The sequence below is a fragment of the Mauremys reevesii genome, linkage group 6 (assembly GCF_016161935.1).
Source record: "Mauremys reevesii isolate NIE-2019 linkage group 6, ASM1616193v1, whole genome shotgun sequence".
Classification (NCBI taxonomy): domain Eukaryota; kingdom Metazoa; phylum Chordata; order Testudines; family Geoemydidae; genus Mauremys; species Mauremys reevesii.
The window spans coordinates 67,091,733-67,100,064 of NC_052628.1; the positions used below are offsets into that span (position 1 = coordinate 67,091,733).

An 8,332-nucleotide genomic window follows, 5' to 3' on the forward strand; every position below is an offset into this window, starting at 1 on the left:
CTCAGGTAGTAAGGCCAAAGAGCTCAGGATCAGTAAAGGGAAAGATCTTTCCAAGCAATCCCCTCTTACAGCACCTCTAGAGGTCTAGGATCCAGACATGAATGATTTGTCTCTTGTAGCAGGCCAGCTACTGGGCTCCAGTACAGACCCCAGCACCACTCGGTATGACAATTCTTTTGCCACAGCCACCAACTCCTCCACAGCCCTCCCATTTACACTCTGCTTAATCCTGGTAGTGGGGTAGGGTCAGAAATCTCCATGGATACATCCTATAAGTAACATTTCCCCAGTCCTTGAGAAATTGGGGCCCAGTAGCTGCTCATGTATGAAGGTCTGGCCACAGCCAGAGTCCTCTACCCCATTGACTATGATGGGGACAATTAGAGCATGGGGCTTCCTGAGGAATGCTGAGACCTTGGAGGAGCAGACTACAGCATAGTCACATTCCAGACTGGGACAGGAGTGGTAGCAATGGCTGTCCTGCCCACAGGTGAAGCAGATCTGGCCCCTTCCTGCCCCAACCTGGTCACTACTGGTTTTCAGCAAGGAAGCAATTTCTCCACATCCTGTCTGTCAGTCTTCTCTTATGGGCCTCTTCAATCTCCACCCAATGTCACCCTTTGGGGACTGTTTTCACAGTAGGGGTATGGTCTCAGGTGGGGGTCTGCCACAGCTCACAGAACACCCTTCCTGTGACCCTTCCCAGGTTGTCCCTTCTTCAAACTAAAACAGAATAAATGGTTAAAAGTAATTCAGTTTGGAGTAAAATATGTATTTTGATTATCTAATGTGTTTGCATGACAGGTGAGGAAAATTTATGTTTTAAAGATTTTTTTGTCTTGGTAGTGTCCCTTTAACTGGTGGGGCAGGGGTGAACTTTGGCTCCTTTGCAGTTGCTTTTGACAATGAACTCTGCCAAGACAGATCATTGAGACTTCATCCTGATATTTGGCCGGAATGACCAGTTTTAATCAACATGGAGACTGTAAAGGAAAATAGAGGGACAAGGACAGAGCTTTGGGATACACTCATTAAGAGGAGGAAGATGTAAAACCCCTGGAGATGCTATTGAAGGAGTGCTCAAAGATATCAGAAGAGAACTAAGATAACATTACCTTGGAAGCCCAAGGCAGAAAGATATTTGCATACAAAAGGCCAGATATAAGTCTAGGGGAATGAGGAGACAATATGCCATTACATGGTCCAGAATGTCCTAACTTTGGTTACAGCAGTGTTGGTGGAGCAAAGAGGGTGAAACTCAGATTGCAGGAGAGGTGAAGAGAAATTAAGGAATGGAAATGGAGAGTGTAGGAACAGATCACCCCTAGAGGAGTTTGTAGGCAAACAGCGAGACCAGCATTACACTAGTTGGCTATTTTAAGGGCTTGGGGCGGGGGGGTGCTGTACTGAGGACTTCTGGAGTAGTGGGCAATTGAGAGCTCTTCTTCTGGTGCAACATTACAATGATAGTGAGTTTTCCATGACACTTTTACAAGTCAAACTCTACTCTGCCTCATAGTACATGGAAACTTCTTCCATGGAAATGTGCGTTTATAATTTATATTCCCTGACCTAGTAAACTATTGGTAGTTAAGGGACTGCTTGTTACATTACTACCAACCCACATAATTTGTACTGATATTTCATATGCACCTACTCAGCTAAGAAAGACATTCCAAGATAATTTAGAATATTCATAATTTTATACATGCTAGAGGCATATTCTTGCTATGTACTTTTCTCTTTGTCTATGCTTGATTCCTCTTCATTATGGAGAACTTTGGACACCTTCTGAAAGGGTTCACCTGAAAAGGCAGGTGAACCATTCAGTATGCTAGAGTGCTCCCTTTAATATACCATTTATGCAACCTTTAGTAATTAGTTGCTGACAGCATAAATTGTTTACATTTCAATGCAGCAGTTAGCTTTTAACTCTGATTATGTTATTTGTGGGTTATTAATGGTGAATCATAATTAGAAATTGTGTAGCAAATGATAGTGATAATAAAGGTAAAGCCATTCAGGTATTTTAGAAAGAACACCATGAAACAAATAGGAACTCAATCCTATTTTTCCTGCAGATTTAAATGAAAAATGTAAGTGGTCTCCAGATAGATAGATTTCAGGTAAAGGACTATATTGGCTATTGTGAATGTCTGCTTACAGTATTTTCACTGATTCACACAGTAAATTAGAGGCTGAAAACTATACTGAAAACCTGCTGGGATTTTTTTCTATACACTCTTGGATCAATCCATAAAGGCACTGCATGGCTGAGGGACCAGCAATAGCTTTCAAATCTGCTATTTCACCAGGATTTGCTTCTAGCCCTTTCATGTGGTACAATATTGTATCTTAAAACCACACTGACCTGACTACCTTGTTGCTTTATTTCCCCCCACACATACTTTCATTTATACATTTTAGCAGCTCCGAGCTTGAGAATCCATGGAGCCAGTTTTGCGGATCACAGTGTTGTTCCCTGTGATTTTCTAAGCACCTGTAAGTTAAGCACTGTGATATTGATGGTCACAACCCAGAAATCTCTTTGTGAATCTAAGCCTCAGCAACGGAGACACCTGAAATTAGAGGCCACTTTAGAAAATGTAGCTGCATCTACCTACTTTTGAAGACACAGCCCAAGCAATGTGAGAAGGGCCCACTCTAGCTCACTGTCTGCTAGAGACAGTGGTTGCAGAGATGTCAATATTCAAGCTGTACAAAAAGAAGCACAGTAGTCCCTTCTGGCCTGACTCTGAGTGAATCATTCATAAACCAATAAGGTGAATATTCAACATGTGTATTAACATGGTTATTTAGTTATGCAAAATTAACAGTTTGTTCTTTCTTTGTCAAGAATGGATGATCCAATCCCACCACCTTTCCTTTCAGTGACTGCCATGTGGGTGATCATGCCTAGTAGTTAGAACAGAAGTCAGTAGCCAGGAATTAGAGCCCAGAGTCAGAGCTGGATACCAGAGCCAAGGGTCAGAGCTGAAGTCAGATGTCAGAGCCAAGTTTACCTGGAACAAGGTAATACTGGAGCAAAGGCAGAAGTTGGGCTAAACCAACACAGGCACTATCACAGCTGTGGATAAATACTTTGAGCAGCTACTGAACTGTTCCTGCTACTAGGCTTAAGAACTGTTCTCCTGACCTTTCCAACCAATCAGGTGGTGAACCAATCAGGCAGCCTACTACAGGCCAGCTATGCTCATTAGGTTCCTCAAAAACCATCTCTGCTGCAAGCCCTGATTCTTGACACTTCCCTCAATTCCATCTCCTCCCCCCCCCCCCTGCAGCCTTGTTGTTTCCCTTGGTCTCTCCATCATTCTCCCTGCTCCTCATCACCTTCCTCTCCTGGAGCACTGTGCTTTTCACATTCACACACACCCTGGCTTTTCCTGAACAAGGCTCTCTGTTAAGGGGTCCAGTGAGCCTGGCTGCATGGGTCCCATGGTTAAAACCATGTAAGGAGACTACAGGAGCAACACCTGTAACTACAACCCATGGGCTTTAGTAGCAATTGCAGACCAGCTGCATTGGTATGCTATAGTTTGAGAGGAGTATTTTCTTCTCTTCAACCTCACTAGCAATCCCCTCCACAAGCAAGCCCCTTTTCTCAAATTTTTTTTACATATGACTTTGTAATTAACAAAAGTGTGAGGAGAGGAAGGAAATTAAATCTAAAATATTGTAGGTCTCTATCATTAAAGATTAGCTGAGAGGATGATCTTGAGGAGATATTCTGAATCCATGCAAACCTTTTAGAGGATATGCATTCTCAGGCATGAAGAATATTACAGTAGCTATATTTATATTCTGGTCATATTTATGGGTAGCTAAAATATTATGTGTATAGTATTTATAACATACTGTCTTTGAGACCATCAAAGAGAGAGAAGTGGAAGAAGTGCAAGAGATCTGATGTCCAAACACCAGATGTCACTCTTGACTCATCTGTGCTTGATTCAAGAGTGCTGCAGAGCAAGAAATTTGTCCTTTTAAAAAAAAAAAAATTAAAACTGAAGATTCAATTTAAGTCCGCATTATAAGAAATGATACCTGTGCTGCAAGAAAATAAAACATATATACTAAGTCATTATTACAGTAACACCCACCCAAATTCCAAGCTATAACCTTATATCTGTATCCAGCATCACTGACAAGGTGTGGTTCATACATACAGATCATATGACAATAACTTTTCTGGAGATCCCAATGAATAAGTGTCAGTGTACAACACACACACACACAAACCCAAATACACGTGGATAATAAAGATAAAATAAGAAGTAGAAAAATAATCAAGGTCCCAGAGACCCAAGCCAAATATCATGTAACCCAGATATCTAACTGTGACAGTCTATATTCTATGTTCACCTCTTTTACAAGACTATGATAAATTTTGTACAAAGTATGCCTTGCGAGTAGGGCTGTCAATTAATTGCATTTAATTTGTTTTGAGTTAATCACTTGAGTTAACTCGATTAAAAATTAATCACAATTAATCACAGTTTTAATTACACTGTTAAACAATAGTAGAATACCAATTTAAATTTATTATGAATATTTGTGGATGTTTTTCTACATTTTCAAATATATTGATTTCAATTACAACACAGAATACAAAGTGTACAATGCTCACTTTGTAATATTTTTATTACAAATATTTGCACTGTAATAAAGATAAACAAAAGAAATAGTATTTTTCAATTCACCTCATACAAGTACAGTAGTGAAATCTCTTTATCATGAAAATGCAATTTACAACTGTAGATTTGTTTTTGTTACATAACTCCATTCAAAAATAAGGCAATGTAAAACTTTAGAGCCTACAAATCCACTGAGTCCTAATTCTTATTCAGCCAATTGCAAAGACAAACAAGTTTGTTTACATTTAGAGGGTCCTACCTGTAATCCCCGGCCCTGCAATTTCACGATAAAGAGATTGCATACAGTATTTGTATGAGGTGAATTGAAAAATACTATTTTTTATCTTTATTACAGTGCACTTATTTGTAATAAAAATAATATTATAAAGTGAGCATTGTACACTTTGTATTCTGTGTTGTAATTGAAATCAATATATTTGAAAATGTAGAAAACATCCAAAAATATTTAAATAAATGGTATTCTATTCTTGTTTAACAGTGTGATTAAAACTGTGATTAATCACATTTTTTAATCTCGCAATTAATTTTTTTAATCATTTGATAGTCCTGATTCAAAGACCTTAGTGGTCTGGAAAGGAACTACTCATTCGACATGCATCCGACGAAGTGGGTATTCACCCCCGAAAGTTCATGCTCCAATAAGTCTGTTAGTCTATAAGGTGCCACAGGACTCTTTGCTGCTTTTACAGATCCAGACTAACACGGCTACCCCTCTGATACTTGTCATCTGAGAGACCAGCTCTTACCCACTCATGGTGATTGAGATCAGCAGAGATGCTTGTACTATCATTTCCTAGGTCTGAACTCTCAAGGGCTGGTGGCAAGTCATTCTCAATTGAGGACCTTCAATTTTGTAATCTCTTCCCGGTGAGCATACCAGAGCTCGAGACTGGCAGCCCTCTAGGCAACATGTAAGACTTTATTTTATCAGTTGGTTAATTGTTTATGGCTATGTTTTATATTTCATCCAACAAATGGTCTAGCTAAGCTTAAGAGAGCTCATTTTGGCAGTGGTACTTTTAGTTATGTCACAGTTGCCATGCACTATGGTGGTAATAGCTGTGTTTTTACATTTTGTAATTAAAGCACCCAACTCCTATGGCAATAGATCCTACAGAAATTAATCAGATAAATACTGAAAGATACATCTCTTTCAGAACAATTTTGTGTCACTTAGGTTAATCATCTGAAATTTTTTTTCAAACTCTTTAATTAAACATGCAAATACATTTTTTGTCTTTTCCCTCCAAATAACAGGCCTAAATCTAAGCAAAGGTTGCAATATTACTGGATAATATCAGATGGATACAAAGCCATACGGTAGGGATATGTCTGTCATTTATTTTGAAATGTTTCCTATTTCTAGCATCTTAAAATTTGAAATCAAACAGATTGCATAATACAAAGCAGCAGTCCTTGTCCCTTAATGTTAAACAGTTCTAAAACACTCTCAAATACCCATTCTGAAAGTAAGGTAAGATATACAAGATATGGTCTCAAACCTGCAAACACTTATGCGTGTACTTAATTTTAAGCAAGTAAGAAGGCTCACTGATCTCAATGGAACTACTCAGGGCATTAGGGTCTAATCTTGTGAGGTGCTCAGCATCCTTAATTCCTATGCAATTTGAAGGCCCTCAGCCTCTGGCAGGATTTGGTCATTAGCGCTGCCAAAACGAGCAACCCAATTTGCTTTAAAACAGCCTCACTCTTCTGCTCCCTACATCTTTGCCCAGACTACTGAGTTCCATATGGTTTACTTGGAACATAAAAAGTCAGTGATTCCCCTTAGCAGTAACTACAAAATGAGGACTAAAGGCAAAATGCAGGGCTACTCTCTATGGCTGATGACCCTAAGGAGAAAAGAGACAGCTAAATAACTCCAATTATATCTGCTATTGTTCAGTAGCATTCCATGTTCAGTGTTTTCTAGACAGCATAAAAAACAACAGCTTTATCTATAGGGAACAAACATTTTTTCTAAAACATTGTTAACATATGCTAGTTACCATGGCAACACAGAATTGTTAGGTGAAAGAAAATATTACCGAAAGATCCCCAGCTCAAGAGGCTTCACTAATATGGGACATTAATTTTTATTCTAAATATCTGAAGTGACAACACTTCAAGAAACAAAGAGATGTAAAGGGATATTACTGAATAGATTGACTTGGGTGGGTCTCTCATCTTACAGCCAAATGACATTTAATCTCTGTGTTCAATTCAGTGTAAGTAAGTACTTTCCTAATGAAGGTTATTCATTTCATTTGGCAGAATGAACCAGAATATTAAAGTTGGGGCTCCTGTCCAGATTATTAAACATGGAGCAAAGATACCATTTAATTTTCTGACATTCCTAATAGGCAATATCACAAATCATACTGCAGAGAGAAGCAATCCCGAATTTAAGAGAAAAATGAGGCTTCAAGAGGAAATCTTAAATAGAGTGGGTAAAATTTTCAAAAGCACCTAAGTAACTTATTGTCCTAACTCACATTTTCAAAAATGATTTAGACACTGAGGAGCCTAAATTTTGAGTTTTAAACTCCGAAGTCACTTTTGAAAATGGCTCCTAAGTCACTTAGGTACTTTTGAACATTTTACCCAGTGTGACTCAGAGGGAGATAGTCTAGAGAACTCCTCAAGATTGGAGTATGGGGAGAGAAGACCATCATTCAATCTGTCTACACTACACTTGTCACTTGTGCCTTGTGTTTCCATGACTCACTGTGGCATTGGGTACACTTGGATACTGTAAAAGAAACACAACGATTTGAATTTGACAATAGGTGTCAAAAAGGCTTCTTGCCACTGGAGTTGAACATGGCTGTTCCTCTGGTGTAAACAGTCAACTGAGTTCAACACCTGTTATAACAAAGAGTGGCTGACTTCATCTAAAGGGCTGGCAACACTTCATTAAGAAAGTGTTAAATTCTTTTGATCCTGTCTGCAGCAACAGACCAACTGACCTCAATATCTTTTGAGGAAACACTGTGTTTTGGTATCTGTTGTCAAACACAACTGAAGAGTCTTGTGCCGAGACAGTGTTTGAGTGAGGTTGTTGCACTGATTGGACAGAAAGGAGTAATGAAGCAAAGGGCACCTTTAAGTCCCCGTTGACTTCATGGGGAGCCACAGTGTTCAGCATATTTTAGCATCAGGTCCCTCCTATTCAAGCCTTTCCAGCTGACTTTTAGCAATCTAGGTCTTATGAAACCCAGAAGAACAGTTTCACAACAGAGGTAGCATTATACAGACACCAGGTCTAGTTTCCAATGTACAAGAAAAAGTAATTTGCATTGTCTCTGCTGATAGTATTGCCTACCACAGGGGAAGGTCCCAGAGCCCAGGCTCCATCCTAAGCCCAAATATCTACCCAGAAATTTTTAGCCCCACAGCCTGATCCCCACAAGCCCAAGTCAGCTGACCTTGGCCAGCCACAACCATGACACAGGTCTTTTATTCCAGTGTAGACATGACCAAAGAGGCTTAGAGCCAGATTCTTTACTACTCCTAGTTTGTCCCCAATGGAGATGCAGAAGAGTCACTCATGGCTGACTGATTCTGTGTCAGTGCTGACCCTAGGCTCAGCTTACTTCAGATCATTCTCAGGCCTGATTTACACTAGAAAATTAAGTTGATTAACTACATGGGAC

General features: G+C 39.4%; 1 long non-coding RNA gene across 1 annotated transcript; it reads right to left on the minus strand.

Moving 5' to 3' along the window:
- Positions 1–37: 37 nt before the first annotated feature.
- On the minus strand, positions 38–3,099 carry LOC120407329. Its single transcript, XR_005599880.1, has 2 exons — positions 3,024–3,099; positions 38–723 (listed from the first exon to the last, which is right to left on the minus strand). It is a non-coding gene; the product is annotated as an uncharacterized LOC120407329 (long non-coding RNA).
- Positions 3,100–8,332: the final 5,233 nt, after the last annotated feature.